This window comes from Apteryx mantelli, chromosome 6, assembly GCF_036417845.1.
Source record: "Apteryx mantelli isolate bAptMan1 chromosome 6, bAptMan1.hap1, whole genome shotgun sequence".
Taxonomy (NCBI): Eukaryota; Metazoa; Chordata; class Aves; order Apterygiformes; family Apterygidae; genus Apteryx; species Apteryx mantelli.
Genome location: NC_089983.1, coordinates 23,417,699 through 23,440,070, shown reverse-complemented (window position 1 = coordinate 23,440,070; position 22,372 = coordinate 23,417,699).

The window sequence follows — 22,372 nt, the reverse complement described above, 5'->3', positions numbered from 1 at the left end:
ATGGCATCAGCAGCAGCCTTCGCTCACATGTGAAACAGCTGCTCTAATTGCACCTGACCAGTCCACTCACTGACCTGCCCTGAAATTTAGTGTAATTTATGAGCAAGTAGGACATAATGAGTTTTTTGGCAATAATTACGCAAAAAGCCAAACTAATAGAAGTGAAATCTAAAGCTGAAACAATTTTTACTTAAAAAAACCTGTCAGTTTTATCTGACTATTTAAAACATAAAGGGACCTGATCCACGTTTCAGCTAAGATTTTTTTCAAGGTGGTGTAAAAGTCATCTACCCTTTTGCACTGTCAAAATGAGTCTCTTCAGATAAAATGCACTTAAGCCTTGTAATAGTTACCAATTTGCATTACATACATCTGCCATTAACAGTGTATCTAAGCATTTCAGTCATTGATGCGTTTTTCCTTATATTAACCTACACTGTTTTATTGTATTTAACCTCAAATCCCAAATGCTATTTAAATTCTCTCTTTGTTTTCTCATTTATAACTTAGTCATTAGCTGCAAGTAAATAAACCCTGCTTTCCTCTCTCCTCTGTTCAGGAACCCGTTGCCAGCCTGCACTCAAGCAGGCAGCACTGCTGCTGTTAGAACAGAAAGAGGCATTTTGTATGCAGTGAACAATTTCAATTTACTGCTGTTTGGCTTCATATTCCACATAGATCTCCCTTAAAATCTTTCTGAGGTTTTAGCCAATTGCTTGTAGAATTTCTCTTCCTGCCAAAGGCTAAACTTCGGTTGCTTGAGTTTACGCACACTGAGCAACTAACTATGAAGGCATCAAGAAAAAAAGGGGGGGGGGTAGGGGGGAGAAAAAAGACTCCAGTCATTTCCAGAGGCAAATTACTTCACACTTCAGTAATAAACTGAATTCTCACACACCTGCACTGGTTAGCAGGACAGAGAAAGAAGAGTTTATGGCTTTAGTTTATTGACCATAGTTGTAAAAAAAAGAAGAAAAACACACACATCTGCTGTAACTTGATACAAAGAACAAAAGTTGCAAAAAAGAGAATAAAAACAAATATTTAACTGGCCAACGCTATTGCTGGTGATTGCCTTGAAAATCTTCAGACCCACTCAGAAACATATTGAAGACATTACATTCTCTAAAACAGAAAAAATTCTTAAGGGACTCTAATTTACAGCAGTTGGTAATTTTAATTCACATGCAATTCATGATTTTAAAGCAAAATATTAAGTATTTTTGATAAACTGCAAAAATTTAAAATTGTGTTAGCTACTTCCTACACAGCATGACCTTTTTATATTCAGATTAAATACCAAATTATTACATTATCATACTATCAAATTATTACCAGATTATTTCTAGGGAAAAGCATGTTCAGTTATATAACATTTAAAATACTTTCCTCTCACAAGAGAACTTTTCCCTCCTTATCAAAGGGACACAAAAAAAACTTCATAGACTGTTTCTCCCTACGTACATAAGTGAAGATGACTTGCTATGATCATAACTTCCACAAAAGAAAACAGAGATAAATTAGTCCAGAGAACCCATTTTCTATCCCTACTGAAATTAAAGATGTCATCATATCATTGCGATAGTTGAGTTTTATTTAACTACTTCTAGTGTCACTGCATCTAGATCTATAGTGCTAATTCATCTAAAGAGAAAACAAAACAGCCATCTAGCATGTGTGAGCATGCTTGGTGGTGTGTGACCTGCAGGGTAATTTATTTCTGCTGAATAGTCAATTAATTTAAAAAGTATTGAGAGCAGGGTTTTTGATGGCCTGGAGTAGTACTAGAGATCACTTTGGTGAGATGTTTTTTCTTTATATCCCTTTTCATATCCGGGGGGGGGGGGGGGGGGAACACCACCAAATCCCATCCCCTTTTCTAGGGCTGGGAATAAAACATGCCTGGACACCAGGTTATCCACCTGACAGCCTGCATTTCATATTTGGTGCCTGTTGTGTTGTAGCAGCTGATATTTATTGGTGCTGCAGCATGTGAAGGTTTGAACTCTACAGAGTTACTCTGTAAGGGGGGGTTCAGGGGAGAGGAAGGAAAGATTGGCCTCCAAACACTTTGGGCTTTCCACCTTTTGTCAAGTGCTAAGTCACATGAGCTACAGAAGACTAACGTGCACTCGCATTTGAAGAGCTTTCAATTAGGCATTCAAGTTTCATAGCTCATCTGTTTTTCTGACAAGAGAATGTAACTGCCTCTGATACCAGTAATCTGAAAGGCAATATAAACACACACATATATGTATTTGTAATCACTTAAACAAATCCAATTATGGAAAAATATAACAATGTTTTCTTCATGGATAGTGTTGCAAGTTCATGAAAATACAGAAGTAGTTTTGACTGTAAATTTTGTATCTGCTGCTACAAAGACCACAGGCCTGATTCCACCACCCTTTCTTACCCTGCAATGCAAACAAACATTGAAGCAGCAAATTTTTAACTTTCCTACTTCAGTGTTACCTCCTGGCTGCACATAGGGCTGGCAGTACACAGCAGCAGCAGATCTCTCATGGAGTAGCGCATGATTAAGATGTGGCAGAAAGGCAGAAGAAAGCAGCTTTAGATTATTCCAGTAATCAAAAAAAGAGATCATGAAACATGACATTGTAATGTAACTTGTAGGTTAGTGATTCATGAGGAGGAGTCATATAGAACTTACGATAAGTTCATTTATTCTGGCCTCAACACTGCGCAGTATGCTTCATCACTTTTTCTAAAGGGAGACCTCTTTCCTGCTAAATCACATTGTTCCTATTACTTAACAAATTATATTATTTGTACACTTTAGATGCATGCAATACAATAGGATTTGCATAATATAAAAGGTATCAGTGCTTTGACTAGGAGAAGAGCCTGCAAAACATTTCTATGTCACATGTTAAAGCTCCTAACAAACCGCCAGGTTTTATCTGTGCTACAGCCACAAGAGTTGCCACTGCTTCTGGTTTTCTGGGATTAACACAGCCAACAAGAAGAAATAAGTGTTGTTTCATTCGGCCTGGCATGCAGATGGCTGTGGCATCTCGTCTCATGGAAGACACCATGGTCTTGGGCATGTGGGTATCAGTACAGCAACAGACATAGCGCTTTATGCTCTCCTCAAACTGGCTAATCAGTGAAGGAAATAAGAGACTGAGTGCTTATTTTTCCTGAACCTAGCACAGAGCAAGGCTATGTACTTCTATGAGAACAGATACATCCTTTAAATCCTAGTGCCTTAAAATCCTCAATGACTGTCAATGAGATAATACATTTTCCCACAGGAAAGAGATCCTGAGATAATTCCTCTTCCCTCACACCCTCATCTTATAGCAAAAGGACTTCCACTGAAGGTATGAAGGGGACAACCCAGCAGCTTCAACTCCAGCGCTCCCTTTTTAGTCACTAAAGACACTCAAGCTGAAAGAAATGCTTTGGTAATATTATAGCATTTGGACTTCTCTTCTGGTAGGCAGTTCAGGGCTACACACTTAAGTTTGAGAAGAATAATAAACACAGTTAGGTTTCAGGCTGGCAAAGTACTAAAGACACACGTGTAAGTTTCACTGACCATAGTACTTACATGTGTTGAACAGGAAGGGTCTTAGTTATGCAAAACACTCTGCTCATCTCAGGAGGAAATATTTTCCAGAGTTTGAACCCTGGTAATTCACAGTGCAGCTGTTAGAATGACTTTTAAAAAAAATAAAAAATCTTTACAACATGGATTCATAGGGAGAGGTAGTATGTTGTTTTACCAACTGATAGAGTTGTAAAAATAAAGTAGGCAAGCTTCCAAGAATACATCCCCTCTTTACAGCCTTGAAAACAGGTTTTCTCCAGACTGATATCAAAAAAGCTCCTGCAAACAAAGCAAGGAACAAGTGGTACTTCTCAAATTTCCCAAAAGAGAATAGAGGCTTCAATTCCCTTTTACTCTGAATGTCATGTTAATTCAGCACAAGTTGGAAAAAGCAAAATACTATTTGTACTTAGCTTCCCAATTCAATAATAAGAAAAATGTTCTCCAATACAGATTTTCTCCCTTCTCAGAATTTGTTGTTCCCAGATCAAACTATAACAGGTTTTGCCATTTAAAAATAGATCAGAAGGAGAGAAAATAACATCTAATAACTGTAAGTAGCAAAATAGATATTTGCAAATTCAGCAGTGCAATGAGCAGCCAGAGTTCTGTGTCTTGCTGGATGACCTTCCTCTTGATGGCAGTTTTACTTCTCAAAAAAGATCATTTTGAAATCAGGATGAAGCCCTGAAGTGTTCCTACAGATAGAGCACTAGAGGACAAAAGAGGACTCATATGGCAAGATCAAAGGTCCATCCACATCGGTGCCTGTTTTTTGACACAGGCCATCAGGATACTCCTGGAGAACCAGACAAGCACATGGAGAGGCGCCTGCAGAACACCACTTCTCTGAACACTATGTCTGAACACGACGTCTGAGGCTGGCACTTCATTATACTGCACCAGGCAGCAAATTAGACTACAGAATATTCGGAACGCAGACAATTACCTTACTGACTTTACTACAAGTTGTTTGATTTATAAATGACTAACGTATAAATAGGAGAACATCCATCTTTGTAGTAAAGACAAACAAATTTGTCTCAAATTCTATTGTGATTCAAAAATCTATTACAATATTTAAATAATGTTGTTATGATCGGCTTTCCATGAAACTATTATTAGAGGTTAATATTATGATTCCACTTTGTCAGTTCAATGAAATTACATATTGATGCCTTGTTTTTTCACAGTGACTTACCCTGCTGTTTATTTTGCTTGGCAACTGGATTTTAATTTTTAAGTGAGGCTGCAAGTAGGAAAGAGTGAATTCAATTAAATACTTTGTGATCCCTTTTGTTTATCTATAAAAGACTTTCTGATGTCTTGAGATTCTCTGAAGTTACGGTAAGCTCTTCAAAAGAAAGACACAGAAAAATGTATCATCTCAGTGAAACTTAAAACTAAAAATGGAGGGGGGGGATGAATTTAAGTCTCTTTACTTCCCACAATGTGGTAAGATGGCTTTAATACTTATTGTCCTAGTCCAAACACCAGGCAGTCACAACAGCTTTAGTTTATTGCCACATATCCATGTGTAAAGAGAAAAGGTCAGGTGCTCCTGTTTTCCAGGGGGAAAAAAAAGAAGCACCTACGTGCATCTGTCAGTGGCTTCTAAGAGAGATACTTTGTACAGTACAGGGATTCTCCTGACAGTATGTATATATGTTAACTCAGTGAATGACACAATTCACCAATAGGTTTGGTATTCTCTCTAGTTTTCTTCTAGAAATATTCTTTAAGCCTCTGCTAAAAAAAAAAACACCCTTTAGATGACACAGTTTTGTCATAAAAAGGCATTTTCTTCTTACTTCTTTGCAATCTCATTCACTTTACAGGATAAGAAAACTAGTATGACATAGCAGGGTTTTTTTTGAACCTCAGGTTTTATTTATAGTTGCTTTTACAACAAAACCCTCTCAAAACCAACTCCCAGTTGCAAAATAAAGCACACCACTGTACAACATTTCAAAAGAAAATAAAAATCTCTTGTGGTATTAAAATACCACTGCACTTGACTCCTTTCTGCTTTAAAATCACTGTAGAAGGCAGTTGTTAGAATGCAGTTGCCATGCTGCCTACAGATCATCTCTTTCTCTTTTCAAGAAAAAAGATAGATAGCATTAAAACATTGCTGCATGGGGAGGTTATAGAACATATTGCAAGCATTATTGAGTAAAGAATGCAAAAAAGGGCTGGGAGAAGATGAATACATCCCACTGGGGAGATTCATGAGCTGTTTTCACTTGATTCTTTCACTTGTACAAATTCATCATCATGCTTCTATACTGTTAATTATCTTTTTGTAATACCCAACTCTGATTTTTGTTCTTCATGGTTTGCTGCTTCACAGCATGCATCTGTCAGGGCAATATCAGCAAGGAATACATACTGAACTCTACTCTTAACTACAGCCAGGGACATTTCTATAGCACTGGTAGTATTCTGCCTTTCTCTAGTCCATTCAGAAATTCAAAACAAAAGGTGCAGTTGAATATTTAGTTGGTCAAGATTTTGTAAGCATTTTCTTCATAAAATTACTACCTAATGAAGCTATATAAGGTTTTTATTATGTGTTTTATTGTCCTTGAATTAAATTTAAGGAAATTAAATACACTTAAAAATTGAGTTGTAATGACTTGCAACATATAAATAAGTTATTTCAATTCTTTTTGACAAGAGGAAGAGCTGCTTCATTATGCACAATACTGTTGTCAGCATGTGGAAAACCCTGTTAAGACAGTGAAGGTTAGGACTATGCCCAAGGTGAATGGCTTGGCAGTTTCCCAATCTGCAAGACACATCCACACACCACTAAGTAAGTATATTTGAATTGATAAGAATTAATTTTCCAAGATAATTAGAACTAATAGAAACTATGCAGGAATCTTCTGTGCTCCTAACATTAGCAAGCAAACGCTGGAGAGAGAGAGGATACAGACAGACATATTGGGGCCAAGTCTGCCCAGAGCTCCAATAGATGTCATGAGCGTATCTCAAGGAAAAATCATCTCTGGTATCTGAAAGACAAATAGTTATTCTGAGATGTGTTCTAACTTGATAACACAACTGGTTAATTGGTTATCTAATAGTTTCCCTAGGTACAAGAAGCACTCAGAAAAATCACCCCATCCTTTCTCAGAAACCTCACTCAGGTTTGAGAAACCTAGCAAAAATTAAAGAAAAATGGTTATAAATATCAATTTAATTAAGTGGTATCTATTACAGAAAATGTTGCTTTAGTCCCAGATCAGAGACACGTGAGCACACTCTGTATAAGTAATTTGACTCCGCTAAGGTAAGGAGCTCCCCACTTCCAGCTGGCCAGGGACAAAGCCATATCCTGGTCCAAAGCCAATTCACAGCTCTGGATCATTGTAATGCTGGGGGTTTTTTTAGAGCTCTAGTCCACTGCAGAAGGTGAGTTATGATTTCCAGCATTGCTGCCAACAACCAATGAGTCTTGGTTTATTATAAAAGGGCATTTAAACAGAAACCCAAAAAAGCAAGGGCTTCATGTAGTTATCAGCTAGAGCTGACCTTTCAGATGGAGGCAGACCGGACTATGAAAGCAGCTGAGCTGACAGCAGAGTTGAAGTGCCAAATAAGATAGGACCTAATAACTGATAAATAGATTCTCTTAAGAAACTATCCAGACATGACAGAAATACTTACTAGTAAAATTTGTTCATTATTTTAAAGGATCTTAATTATTACAGTTATAAAGGGTAGAAAAAAGAAGGAAGATAGAAGTTAGTTATGGGAGAATTAGGATCCAAAGCAAATACAGAGGTGAAAGAGATATATATACACACTAAGGTCAGTTGCTACATAATCCCATTATTATAGAGGATATGAACTGAATCTGGACTTTAAACATGAACTTCAGAGTTAAGGAGAGAGTCTTGTTTCAGACCTGTTAGCTAGCATTTTCTCTAATAATTTTTCTTTACATTACATATTACAGCATGTGATATTATTTACAAATACTCTTGTTTATTAAAGACCTGTTATTTATTAATTTGTAATGGATCCTAATGTCATCATTGACAAGGTTTTTAAAATTAATAATAAACACTTAATATATGCATATATAGAGAAAATACAAAGACTTGAGTTTTCTGAGGATGTTTTCTAGTGGATTTTCTTTCTCCTCCATGACAATTCCCATAAATTCAAAGTGGGCACAGCTTTCTGAAGGTCCTTATTAGTAAAAAAAAAAATTAATAACTTAAAGTGCTTTAATCACTACACTTTAAGTTCACACTAGCCACATGTCTGGATGCTTTCATTTCAAAGTGGCCTTGGATCAACTTCACTTAAGGTCCTTGGTGAATGCAGTTTATTTTCTTTTTTTTTTTTTATTTTTGTCAGCTGGGCTCCAAATGCAGAAATATCCTTGTGTGGACAGGTTCTCTGTGACTCACTGAAAATGTCACTACAGAAAGCTAGAGGCCTATAGGCAAAGATCAAGGCCCTGTTATCTTTAGAATTTCATAATCATACATTAAAAGATCCCTACTCTTAAAAACAAAGAAAAAGAGTGTTATCTTCAGGAGTGCATAACAGGTGGATGAAAGGAGGAAAGTGAAGGCAGAGAAGAAAGGAGAAGGACAGGTGAAGTGGCAATAAAATAATCATTTAAGTCATGGACAAAATGGAAGTTGACAAGTTTGACCAGCCTTTGGTTAATTTAATACTTCAGTCAAAAAAAGGTATTCCCTTTTCTTCCCACTTTTGGGGGGAAGTAGAAGGTATTTATTCATTCTTAACTATTTTTATATCATTTTTCTACTTTCCAGAGATATTAAGACCTAGCAAAACATCAGAGTTCCCTCCTACACAAAAGGGTTCCTCTCTTCCATACACTCTTTTACCTCTAATTTGCTCAAATCTCTGAAAGTATGCCCTTCCAAAGACCTGATTTTACGGCAGTTCTAAACCAGTCCAAGGCCAAACTGCCGCAAAAGAGATGTTCTCTTCCTCACCCCTGCCCCTAGCAGCTCATAGTTGCCACCTCCTTTTTTCTACTATAGCTCTGTGTAGCTGCAGGGCAAGTCAGATAAGCTCACTAACCTGCATTAAAAAAAAATTGTTGTTTTGATAGGGATAGTTTTCAGCTGAATCAGCAATCTGACCTAACTCAACATGTAGCCATGCAAAACCAACTGACATTGCAAGGGAGGTGGGAGATCCTTTGGAGGCAGATGTGTGACCACCCCTTTCTACAGGCAGTGCTGGCTTAGATCCATTTAATTTCATGGACTCCAAGGCATCCCCTGCATAAATGCCCTTGTTATCTTTCTTTTCATTCTTCCTCATTCCTCAGCCTTTCCTCCCAGTAATCTGTTTCACTGTCATTTTTGTTCCATCCACAAACTCTCCACCTCTTTAGTTCTATGTATTTGCAATACTGTTGCATCTTGGTTATATCAGTCAACCAGGGGTGGGAGGCAAGCTTTCATTTAAGCACATGTAACAAGAGATAGGGAAAGGATCAGCTGATGATTGATATCATACTGAAAGGGAGCCAGAGAAAGGAAGCAAGGTGAAAGGAAACTGGCAATGTGGTCAACACAACAGGCTGAGAAAGTGATCTATGCAGCAGAACTGCAAACAGGTATGGATCAAGGATGACATTACAGGTCATCTTGAATTAATCAGCTTTGATCCAAAAGGTACCAGGAACAGCCTGCCATAACAAGTTCTGAACTGTTTTTGCCAAGGGGAAAGTCTCTCTTCCTGTTCCAATCCTTTATCAGTGCCTTCAGAAAATAGAAAAGCTACCTCTCTGCCCAGGGTAATGACCCTGCACTCGTTAGGTTCAATCCATATAGTCCTGGCCCCTGTCTGCAGAATTCCTTTCATCCTGATTAAAGGGCAGTCCTGCTGGATGACTACAACAGCAGCCAAACTTATTTTTGTCTTAGTCAAGTGCAGCTCCAAGAACTGTTACCACATGAGTTACCATTTCCTATCCCACAAGTTTCCGGAACAACATACTTTGGGTCAAAACAGTGTTTCAGTAAAATTAAATTGTTTCCTTCAAAATGCAGATCTTTATACTTGTCATATGACAGAAGACATTTGAAATTAAAAGCCAACTTGATACATTACAACAAAAAGCCAAGTAGGTGAACCAAAAGCGTTTCTCATGACAGAGTTCCAACCACAAATCAGATTTCTTCCCCCACTCTCCGATGAATTCTCCGCTCCCTTCCAAAAAAGCTCCTTAGCAACAAAATCTCCTCTTTGCTCTGAGCCCTCCCCTCTGATACATTCTGCAGGCTTGTCCTTAGTTTGGAAACTACTACACTAGAACAAAACAGCCGATTCCTTGCCTTATTCGCTGTTACACATGTTCCATTTTTGCTGGCAAATTTTTTGTTTTCTGTTGGCTCATTTAAGTCAGCGCAGCTTTTCTAAATACTTATTCTATACCTGGTCACCACTAGAACAATGGTCTCTGAATCCAGATCACCCTCTTGTAAAAGGGCCAATTGCTCTGCTTAGTGCAATTTTTCAGCCCCCACTTAGAATATCAAAAAATATGTCAGCCTGTGAGGAGGTGAAGCTGTTGATGATCTCAGACAACAAAACACAGTCACTTCAGTCAAAAGATCTACCAATTTTTGTCAAAATCTCCACATGTGGTGGAAAAAAAATTAAATCTGCAAACCTGAATGAGGGAATGATAACAAAGACCTTGCACTTAATCATGCATGAACTAGTGGTGGTTCTAAATCTTGGGCATGATTTACAGTTTTCTGTTTTATGATGAGGTTCTGTTAAACAGCTATATTAATTGTGACAGATTCTCCACTACTGCCATTTCTTAAATTAAGATAATAACTTAGTTCAAGCTAGAATTTACCCGCTGAAGTTTTATGGCTCATATGTGATAACAATAGGTCCTCCTGGCCTTATAATTTGTCATATTGTTGGGGGTTGCTCTTTGCTATCAGGTCTTGTCACCATCACTTGCTAAGAAAATGTAATAGCTTCCATTTTCCACTAGCTGACAATGCACCAAGTTTCTCTCTCATGTATTCCTATTGAAAACTGGATTCACAACTAGCAAAGATTGAGACAGTGCAGTCTGTAAGACTATGTTGCGTGCTGGCTCCGAATAGCTAGTTTTTGTCTTTTTGGTATGTTAAAGTTTATTGCTCTGTTGACAACTTCAGTGAAAATTATATTCCAATATGTTGTATATGTATTAATGGACCATCATGACATTTCTTTAAATTATGTCATTACTGACATTAATATAATAACAAAATTATGTAAGTGATAAACAGTTATTGAAGTGACTGTTCCCATCATTTATCTAAAGAATTACAAGAGGAGAGCAGCAAAAAACAAAAAGAAATTTAGAGGATACAATTAATCACCAATAATCAAATTCAAATATAAACCACTTCAGTAGAACCAAAGGTCATTTCGCATTCAATTCTGCACTGTTGTTATTAAAGAACCAATAGTATGGATTATGGGAAAGGGAAGGGGTTTTTATCATGAGAGCCAGTGAAAAAGAATGGGAAGGAATGGAGGGAATTAATTGACCCAATGAGGACACCAACTATGTTACTACCTCTAGTGTCAGACTTTAATTAGCATTGAAATGCATTAGATTCAGTCCTATATTTCATTAAGAGTATCTATAGCACAAATCACATGTCATGTCATGATGACCGTTTTAAAAAAAATAGCCTGAGTATGAAATTACATCTTAATTTATGCAGTTAAAATGCATCTTAATTTACACAGTTATTAAAGTGCCCCGAAGTACAAAAGAAATCAGATCAATCCTTAACTAGACACACACTTCAAACTGGATGTGTTACTTTAGGTCGTCAGTACAAAGGTTGAGATCTACCACTGAAGATGTTCAAAACCTTCCATTCTCATAATCTGTTTTCATTGGCCTCTGACCCTCCCAGAATTAAAATTTTTTAATGAAATTGCCTGTGTTGCTGTTTGCTGAGCCAGATTATTTTTCCTTCTGAAGTTTAAGTTGAAACAGCTCCAACACTTCAATAGTGGCAAAAAAAAAGGAAGGAAGAGACAGTGTGCTTCCTTTCTTGACACACTAAAGCAGTGCAGAGAAGTTTAAAAAAAATTAGTTGAAGTGTAGACAAACAAGAAAGAGTGAGGAAAGATGTCCAGGACCATTTGGCAGAGAAACAGGTCTGGGGAGAAGGACAGGCACCGTGGAAAATACAGATGTTTGGGCAAAGGAAGTAGGAAAAACAGCCATAGGAAAAGGACACTGACAGATATCAGGAGCTAGAGGTGTAGGAGCAGATGTAAACATCTAGGAAGCTGCAGAGGCCGAAGTCCTACTACAGCGTGCAATGCTACAGAATCTCCCACTGAACCAGAAGCCCTGACTTTCAGTATTCCTTTGCCACAAAAACCATTGTCAAAAACATGTTTCATCTTCCTTCTAGTACCCGATTCTCATAATTGGATTGCTAGCATTATCAGGTTACTCCATTAGCTCAGGTTGTACAGGTCTGCACTGTAAATCTAAATTAACTTCTCCTGATAACTTCTAAGAACTTCTATACAAGAATGATTCATTTCCCAGAAAATTTGTAATTTAGGAAAGTTATCCAGAAGAGTGTACGAGTCTAGTATGTTAATAAAAAAAGCTATCAGGATAAAGTTGCTTGTGCAACTGTTACAGTGTCCTTATCACATGAGCTGCTCTGCCTACATTCAAGCTAGAGGTGACATCTCCAAGGCAGAAGTGTTGGGGTATGAACTCGGGCCCAGAACTAGGCTAGTAAATGCTACCTCTGTAATAGGGTTTGCTGGATCAGAGCTTGCTAGCCCAAAGCATGACACTGCCTTTACACATCAGCAGCAGGCCGCGGAGCACAGAAGAACCTGCAATAGCTAACAGTTTATCCACTCCTTCATGTTTTCTGTCTGCCTAATTTGAAACACCTAATGACTGATTTGCAGAATTGGCAAGTGCTCAAATGTGCCTTAAAGAAAAAAGTTTAATATATTAAATACTACTTTTTTTTTTTTTTTTTTTTTAAGTCTCTTCCAAATTGGGCCCTCAATATCAGGTTAGGTTTATAATGTTAAACCTGAACTCTGACCCTCATGCACACAGGGTGGATAATAGCCATATCTAACCCCTTCCACACACACACTCACTCTGTCTCCCCAGTAGATCTGATTAAAGGATAAGTTAGGTAATATTTGTCACAATACCACAGTTGATTACAGTATTGGAGAAACCTAGGAGCACATTAACATGTGTGTATTTATTGTAGGGCTGGATAGCAACTAGTTAATGCACACAACTACACACAGGATGAAGAGTGTAAAATTAATTAATACCTTTCGCAAAGTACATAATGAGGCAAGGATAAGGAGAGGAAAGGAAAGGAGAAGAAAATAAAGGAGGAAGGAAAAGGACTATCACAGCACACATACTAGGATATCATATTAAGGTTTTATAGGCAACTAACTGAAATTTCTTACTTTTTGTACATGCATAAGACTGCAGTTTTAACAGGGTTTGTTTTTTTAAAAAAATGGTTTAGTGGTTCATATTTGAAGTGTTGTTTTGCATTTAATACATTCAGTAAAATCACTGCATAGGAAATTGAAAATATTTTAGCCTGAACATTATCATCTTGTATTTCACCAAGTACTGGGAAAGTATTTTCTGTAAGAATTGGCACGATTTCAGTATTTTTCACAAGGAGCATTATACTAGAAACGTTCTGGTTTCCATTATTAACTCCACTACACCATTACATACTGATAAACTTAAAAGCAGACTTTTCTGCCTATATCCTAAAAGCACTGATAGAAATGAGTTGCAACACATGAAAGTGTCATGAGATAGACAGTTGCCAGATTATGGAACGAGCAGACCATAATGTAAGATATGCATTTGAAGTATTATTTAGTGCAGGGTAACCCAGCGTGTCATATTAAAACTAAGATCTTTGGCAAAAACATCACTTAAGATCTAGCCTCAATATTCTCTTAGTTTCAACCTAAGCTCTCACTAAACATTTAAAGAAACATCAGATACTACTGTCCAGAGGATTATGCTACCAGAGGAAGCAATGAATACCAATGCAACAGCAAATTCATAAAATGTCTTTGCACTGATAAAATCCCATTTCTGATATCTCACAGATAAGCCCCCAAAATGAAATAATTATTTCAGACACAAGCAGGAAAAATGCTAGGATACATTTAGAATGAATGTGAGAAAGGATACAACAATTTATATTTAAAAACAACTAAAATTAATTTCAATAATGAATTATGCCTTATTGTAAACTGTATGCTTTATATGTATATCACTGCTGACAGTAAATTACAATGCATTTGGTTTTTAATTACAGATTACAGCATGGACCATATTATGGTTTGAGGACATTCTCTGTTCCAATTAGAGTGCAAAAATCAAACAATCCAGGTGAACAGCAGCTCTTGCTGCTCCACTTATTAGAACCCCATCTCCGCTATTTTTGGTGTGCACACTTTGCTTGCAACTAGAGCATATATTGCTTATCTTCTTTTATGCTATAGCACTTTAGACAAAGCATGCTTGAGTTCATACTTAGCAAGGAGGGTGACAGAATTTGCTGGGATCATCTCTGTTTGTATACATGTATGGATAGCACAGACTCAAATACCCAAAGGAATTCGAAGAGGAGGTTTTAGAAATCAGTCAGGAGACTAAGTGATTGATTGGAAGCCAGGGAAAAAAAACACCATTAAAGATGGGTGAGATTTTCATTTCTTCAAAACTTCGCCCTAAGAATAAAGCTTGAGTGAAGAAATACAAGAGGTGAGCTGGAGAAAGTTCATATCAGTTGGCAGACATCACGGCAGAGGGAGAGAAAAGGATATTACCAGGAGTGGTTCTTGAACATAGCTGTTACTCAGCACAGTGATTTGTGAACCAAGAGCCAGCAGTGAAAGACAAAATTGACACTGAAGTCTACCTAGCTTTGGCAATTGCGCTTATAACCTGACTGTTATGCAGATGCTTGAACCTAGGATTCTGTTTTTGTTAATGGAGTTCCTCTGTAAGGAATTAAAGTCTAAACAAAGTTGTTTGACAATGGATGTTGACTGAAGAATGGTATTCTGAGATACAGCTTTTTGGAAATCCTGTACTACTGAAAGCACTTACTAACTCAAACCTGTAACTTTAGGAAGAGGTTTGTATGGGCAGGCAAAACAAGGCAGCCTTTATGATTGGACTAAACAACAAGGAAAATGGTTACTATGGATGAAGTCGGTGCAGGCGAGGGAAAAAAAAGCAGCATGAAATTATTCAGCAGTTACATCCTACATACTTCCACAGTGCAATGTAATCCTGGTTTAGTTGTGCTCCCATGAGATACATCCAACTGCATGTATTCTGAAATATGCTATGAAATGCATTCTTTTCCAGAAGGAAAAGGAAGAACTAGTAGCTGCCAACAATTTCCATTAAAAAAACAAGTTTTCTTAATAATTAAGAAGAGTTATCATTCATCATGACTCTAATTTTCATACTTTATCAGTATTAGGAAACTTCATATGCATTTTCCTTCACTGGTGCAGGTCTAACCACACATTAAACACCTGTGGGCAGACAAGATATGTTGTACCTTTGTCTTCAGCCCTGACGGATCATGTTGATTGGATTACTGCTTTGTTTCTAAAAATGGGAGAATGGATTTATTTGCATTTATTAACTGGAAAGAAACACAGGTGCAAATAGCTAAGAGAAAGAATGGTTAATCAGATGCCAGTCTGACATAAGGAGCAGAGATACTCTAGGCAGAGTGCCCATTGCTGCAATTTCCTGCAATAGTTCCTCTCACATGCTTCATCCTTTCCCTTCTTTCCCTCCCAAGTTCTGGAGAAAAATCACTTTTAGCTCCTGCATTTTCTTACTGCTTCTTTCCTGCTCTGACTCTGTCTACATGGTTGTTGCTTGCTGCCCACTGCACATTGGTTCCCCAACACTGAACATCCTAACTGGAGGAACGGCTGATCAGAAGCAGGAGGGCAGAATCCGTGAAGGTATGTGGGGCCTTGAACATTGAGAGGAAGGAGTGAAGGAAGGCAAAGAGTTGGATACACCTTTCCTGAGAAAACTCCCCCCCCCCCCCCCCGCTTCTTTTTCTAATCAACAAACCTGTTCTTTGCTCTCCGTGTGTCCTGAGTCCAGACCTTTTTATGGAGGTCAGCAAGATCCCAGGCGAGAGAGAACCTTACCCCTCCAGTCCTTCTGGCTCACAGAGTTAGTACTGGACAAATGCCTGCCCAATTTTTGTTATTTTTTCTCTCTCTCTCTTTTTTTTTTTTTTTTTTTTTTTTTTTTTTTACACTAGCCATTCATGCTCTGTTTGAGCACAGAAAAACCTAGCAGTACTTCAGATCTCAGACTTTGTAGCCTGAAGTTTACCTTCTCCTTGTAAACCTTAGATAATGGGACAGAAAGAGCATTTGAGGCCACAGATGAATGCCTAGCTTTAACAGAGGTTTAATGCCCAGAGAAGCAAGATAACCTGCCCATCAGCAGGATTGAGAAGGTATGAGCAAGAACATATGCTACATCCCCTTGAATAGATGATCAACTTGCCTTTTGATTTCCCACCATGCTGCTAGTGGTCATGTTTTCTCAGGCACAGTGTGGCTCAAAGCTCTCAAGGAAGCAATTCTATCCACTCTCTTCCCTGAAAGGGCCAATGCCTTAAAGGCATAATTAAGCCCTAAGCACATAACATTTAGTGAAGCATGTCATCTCTGGCAAACTGCCATTGTAGAGGAAACAGCAAACAGACAAGTGTATTTGCATTGTTCTTTCAGCTGGTTTATAATTTTTTAATTGTATTGTCAACAAATGCAGATGAAAGTATTAGATGAACTACATTACATCTATATAATTAGTTCAGTCTGTTACCTAATGAACATAACATACATTTTGTAGTAAACACTGTTGGTGACAAAAAAATCATCTTTTTAAAGCTATGCAAAATACTATTACTGCTACCAACACTGGTATAGTTTGTACTGCTCAGAATTGCAAAGCTTGACAAATAAAACAATCATGACAAATTCGGAGCAGAGTCCAGCTCAGCTTTGTATAAAACAAGCCTTCTCTCACTCCCCCACCAAGCTTTGCATATCCCTCTGCTCCACAAATGCACTCCAGCAATTCTTCCCTACCCCTTGGAGCACCAGCAGGCAGGGGCATTGCTAGTGAAGAATGAGGAAAGCCAAGGCAGACTTGTGCTTTGCCAGTTCTGCCACTTCAGAGATCCCCAGAGAAACTGATCTCTGCAGCTCCAGAAGAGACCAAGAGAAAAGGTGTCTTGCACCTCCTTAATCCCATGTTACACCATAACAGCTGACAGGAATATTTGGTCAAAATCCCTAGTAAGAGGGTAAAAATCCCCAACTCCTCCCTCCCCCCCAAAAAACCCACACCACCCAGTAGTTTCACTGACAGCAGTATGTGGCAGAAGAAATTAAAATTTAATTGAAATGTTCTCTAATTCACAGTCAGTGAAGGAGATCATGGAAACTGTCAGAGAGGAATATCATACTTAACTAGGAAATTCTGCTCAAGAAACACAGATATTGCCCATTAGAGACCACATGAATAATCAAGTTTTCAGTTTTTTTCTGCAAGTGAAATTTAACAGGCTTTAATGAAATCATCTCCAGCTAAACTGCAGGCTGTACCTCATGCTTTAGAGAGGAAACCTTTAAGTCATGCCAGCTAAGAGTCTGTCTGGCTAAGGGACACTTGCTCTTTGGCTAGACAGGCAACCAAGTACTGGCAACTGCTCACAGTGGTTTCACAATCGCTGCCTGAGCTGTCAGCTCTGCCCCTCTGCTACCTCTGCTTTAATTGCTGGCAAGTGTAGCTTTCAACCAAGATGATGGGCTTGGACATGAATTGACTAAGGCATGGGGTATATCCCCTTCTGCCAGCTTTATTAAGACAGTGACTTCCAGTAAAGGTGGGAAGCAAACAGCTGGGGGCAACAACATCATTAATTGACAAAGCAAGATTCACCAGAGCTCATCTGTTAACGCAAAAGCCTCCTGCATTTGGTAACAAGAATATCCAATGAAAAAATGCAAGTACTTGCAAGCATTTAAAGTAATTTATTTCTTGGAATGAGCAGAAACACAGTATTTCATTTCAATGACAGCAAACTTCAGCTTTATTGTGCAAGAGAGCCATTGCACCATCCTCTGTGATACCAAGTTTAGATAAACTGAGCTAACAGTCCAACTAAATTGCACTTAATTTTACAAATCTAATCCTAGGACATTCAACTGTTGGTTTGTAACTCTGGCCCGAAATTCTACTCACCATGTTATCCATGCTGAGAACAACCTCTCAGCTCCACAGGCCACGCTAGAGAGGCTGAACACCTGACACCTGGAATTTCACAAGTGTATTTATTGTATGATTCACTTTGTAGAAAAGTAGATTTTGCACTTTCTTCTCTTTTGCAGAAAGTGATTATTTAAGGTCTTGAAAATTGTACAGAAAAGTAATCCATAAGGATTATTACAATTACTTTAGCTGGTTTTACCACACTGAATTTTATTTCTTAATTTATTGAAAAATAACAATGGCAACTTTCATGTAAATGAATTTGCTAAACTAAATTCAACTATCCTATTACAGTTGTATGAGCTGGATGTTAAGATGCTATCTTTCAGGCTACCTGGTTGAAGTGTTACAATTACAATAATGACAGTTGGATGAGTTGATGGGTTCTGCAGTCACAGCTAGTCTGCCTTCTTACCCTGTCTTTCACCACTTTGCTAAGCATAAAAGTAGTGTAACAAAAAATCAGACTCAACTATTTAAAGTTTCAAGAATGTTTGCTGGCTTAATCATTGATATTCATTTTCACCTCAGAATTAAGTATTAAGTGTTCAAAGCAAAGAGGATCTTAAATAAGATGAAGTAAATACAGTTCTCCAGCCTGTGCCAAACTGAAGATCATGAATGGATATTTTTCCATTTTCAAGGGTTTTTAAGCTTGAAAAAGCTCTGCCTTTGAGATCTAGTCTAAAAGGGTTTAATGACCCCACCAAAATTGTCATATTTTTATCATAATAGTCCCCTTTGCTCTCCCACCCCCCAAAAGGTATTTTTTAATTATTTTTTGATACTTTGAACCACACTTTTGTCTGAAAATAACCAAAGAAAAATCAAAAGAAGGTGAAAGTAGGGCTCCAGCTGTTAAAAAGCACTCTTTCCATTCTGCAACATACCTTCAGCAACATACCTTTATAAATAAATAACATTGTACTACATGCTGCAGGCAGCTGCTAATCTGCAGTAAGAGCAAGCATCAGTACTAACTCTGCAGTTCTTGACATTCTCCCAATCAGAAAACAAAAAAAAAAAAAGAAAAAAGACTACACATAAGCAGTTAACTGCCTGCCACAGCTTGCATTTTGAATACAGAACACCTGCAGGCAACTGCCACCCATCCACCTGCAGGGAGAAATACATGAGGTACCATTAAACTAAAGATAAAGATATACATGTGGACATACCAAGAAAGGATACAGGAGCTGAAGCTGTGGACTGAGCATTTGCTGCAAGATCTTGTGTTAGCTCTACCAGTACGTCGATAGGGGCTTCACACACTTGTGCTCACCTGGGCTTCCCACAGCCCTGCTAAGGTTGTTACAGTGCAGTATACCACACTCCTGCCCTTGAAAGAACCTCTGATGTATTAAGACACATCTAATGCTGCAGTGGAGCTCATAGTACGCTTTCAAATTCTAAGTGGTTCCTTAAAGAAAAGGAACTGATGCCTTTGCTCTGAAGAAACACCACACAAAAGATGACATTGTCTTAGTTAAAGGAAAAGGTAGGAGGAAAACAGGTTGTGAAAGTATGTAAATGATAACAAGAAGGACATAACTGATGGAGAGATTTTTCTGAATAGTTTAAGTGCTAAACTGCTCAAAACTACAGTATAGGAAAAAGTTCAAATACTCAAGTTTTAGTTTTTATTATCAAGTTTTAGTTTTTATTTTTATTGAAGTGTGCCACTGCACTGCAGAATCTCACTGAAACACACAGATAATTTTATAGCTCACTAGCCTGCATGCTATCACCATATGCTACAAGTTCTCATTTTAGTGTGGTGTTAGTGTACCTTTAAGCAACTTGAAGTCTATAAATTGTTGTTTCATTACCAAAGCACTGTTCACAACAGGTCTGGGAGTATCTGAATAAACCTCAAAGGCTGCGGTCCATAACTAAAATGCACCCAAAAACCAAACCACCTTCTACAGGAGGACAAAGTGTTATTAAAAAAATTCCATCTTAACGTGACCAGTTAACCTCTTAATATTGTGTAAGAGCTTTTTATATCCAATAACTACATAATTTCAGCCTAAACAAGCTTTTTTGAGATAAATGAAATTAAATAACACAATAAAGGAAGGACATACCAAAGTATAAACTTACTGGGAGAGCTTGGTACGTCTCTCCTGCATAACAAGCAGGATGATTTCCATTCCACAAAATGACAGTACTTTGGGCACAACAGGCTGCTGGAACTTTAAAGCCATAAAAACACAAGAGAAATTACAACTACTTTGTGCTTTAAATAAATCTCTATAACCTCTTGGATTAAAACAATCCAAAACAATTATCATTTAGAAATAAAGCACTTCCTTAGAGAACAAAAATGAACAGAAAACAGGTGCTGGAAGAAGTTCTAAGCAGCTGACCAGAACCTTATTAAAAAAATACTGGATATAAGTAGCATATCTTTACGTAGTTTCACTGACCAGGCATTTAACCAGGCTCAGATACGAGGTGCTGAGCTCCTGTTGGATGACCTCTCAGCCTGCCCTCCCGCACAGCTCCTAAAAGCAGGAGAAATGCAGCCTAAAGGAATGCCTTGGTTTATGAGTGCTTTCAATAGATAGATAGATAAACTGTTCCCTTCTGGCAAAAGATCAACCAGAAAAAGTTTCAAATTTCATTTACTATGGTAAATGGCATATTTATTATTTCTCTTCTCTGCTTAGATATCACAAGTCACAAGAAGCCATTTTTTTCTACTATGAGATGTCTATTTTCTGCACTCCAACTGCAAAAACACAGAAAACCCACCGAATCTTTGTCAATCCCATCCAACAGTAAAAAGTCTTTTTTGATCTTTAAGTGCAGTGTACAAAGCTGTAAGGTATTGTGGGAATGCACCTACATCTACAAAAAGGGAAGGAAGAACAACTCAATCAAGAGCTGGGAAAAACTGGGGCAAGATCTTAAGCCAAGGGGATGAAGTTCACGTCATAATCAGGTAACTCCAGTAACACTAATCACCGCAACTTTGCCTCCCGCAACCCTCTACCTTCTGCACCAAACAGCTGTCCTCTTGCTCCCCATGGCACAAAGAGGAGCTACTGGGGACACAGCTAGTACTCCTTTTCCAAGAAAAGTACCCCCCACACCCATCATAGCAAGCAGTACATAACAAACAGTTAAAATGAAAACTTATGACTGACTCACCAGGTGTACCTCATGAAACTCAGTGCATGGCCAAACAAGCCTCTCTGGACCCTACTACCAGCATTCCTGGTGAGCTTGCCACATAGCCCAGAGTGGGAGGGATTTGGTCTGCCTCTCAGAAAACAGCCCCAACCAGATGACATCTTCTCCCAACCCATCACTGATGCCTTCACTTTAACATCTTTCAGCGAAGTCTTCCCAGAGCCTCTTGCTATCTCTATTTTGCCAGTTCCTGGGCTTTTTGATTCATAAAATTCCCAACTATAAAAGCCTCATTAACACAAGCTCTCTTTAGCACACCATCTATTTTATATTGTTTAGATCGCAGGTTCTCTGGAGCAGCAACTGTGTCTCCTTCCATGTTTCTGTGCTGCTAGCACAGTAAGTCTCACACAGTGGGCCCAGAGGCACTACTATGTTAACACAACAGTGAGACCGATGTCAACAGGAGTTTTTGCCAGACTTTGGTAAAATTAGGATTTTATTCCTACTATTAAAGTGTTGTGGGTTTGGGGGGGGGGGGGTTGTTTACATACAACTTCCAAACCATGTTTACCCCCCCATTATTCTGTTTATTACCCTCTGTTTTGTCCAGGGGAGTGGAGACACTGCTAAAAATTGTTTATCAGAATTAGTGCATGCCAGTGAATTAGACAGTGAATGCTGTAGCTGTGTTTGATTTCCATTTAATGGCTTTGGATTGTACCATTTGGAATTAATTTCCTTCCCTTGTTGTTTTATGCGTTTTGCCACAGTTAGCATTTACTTCTGCGGTTCTCTTAACTTCATAACATTTCAGTACAAATGAAAAAATTACAGCAATGCTAAAAACATTGCTCTAGTGCTTTAATGGTTGAGTGTATATTCACACTTTCCTTACACCTTTGCCTGTAGCACCATACAATTATCTCTGCAGTGTTTCTCATTTCCATTGACTCAAAGTGCTGGAATTACTAAATCTCGTTCCAACCTTCTGCTTATGTACCTCGAAGTATTTTCCTCTTTCCTGATGAAATCTGGAACTCAAAAGGTCAGCTATGCATATTATAATGCAAGGCTTCTGGCATTTCCTTCCTTTGAATGCGTAGGTTAAAAACAAACAAAACCACACCACCAAGCCACAGTAACAACTCAGAGTTTTTCTGTTTACTCTCCCTTCACTCACAAGACTGAAAGAAGCACAGTCAACACTTAAAATGAACAATTCAAAATCTTTAAAAGCAGGTTTTCAGGTACCAGAA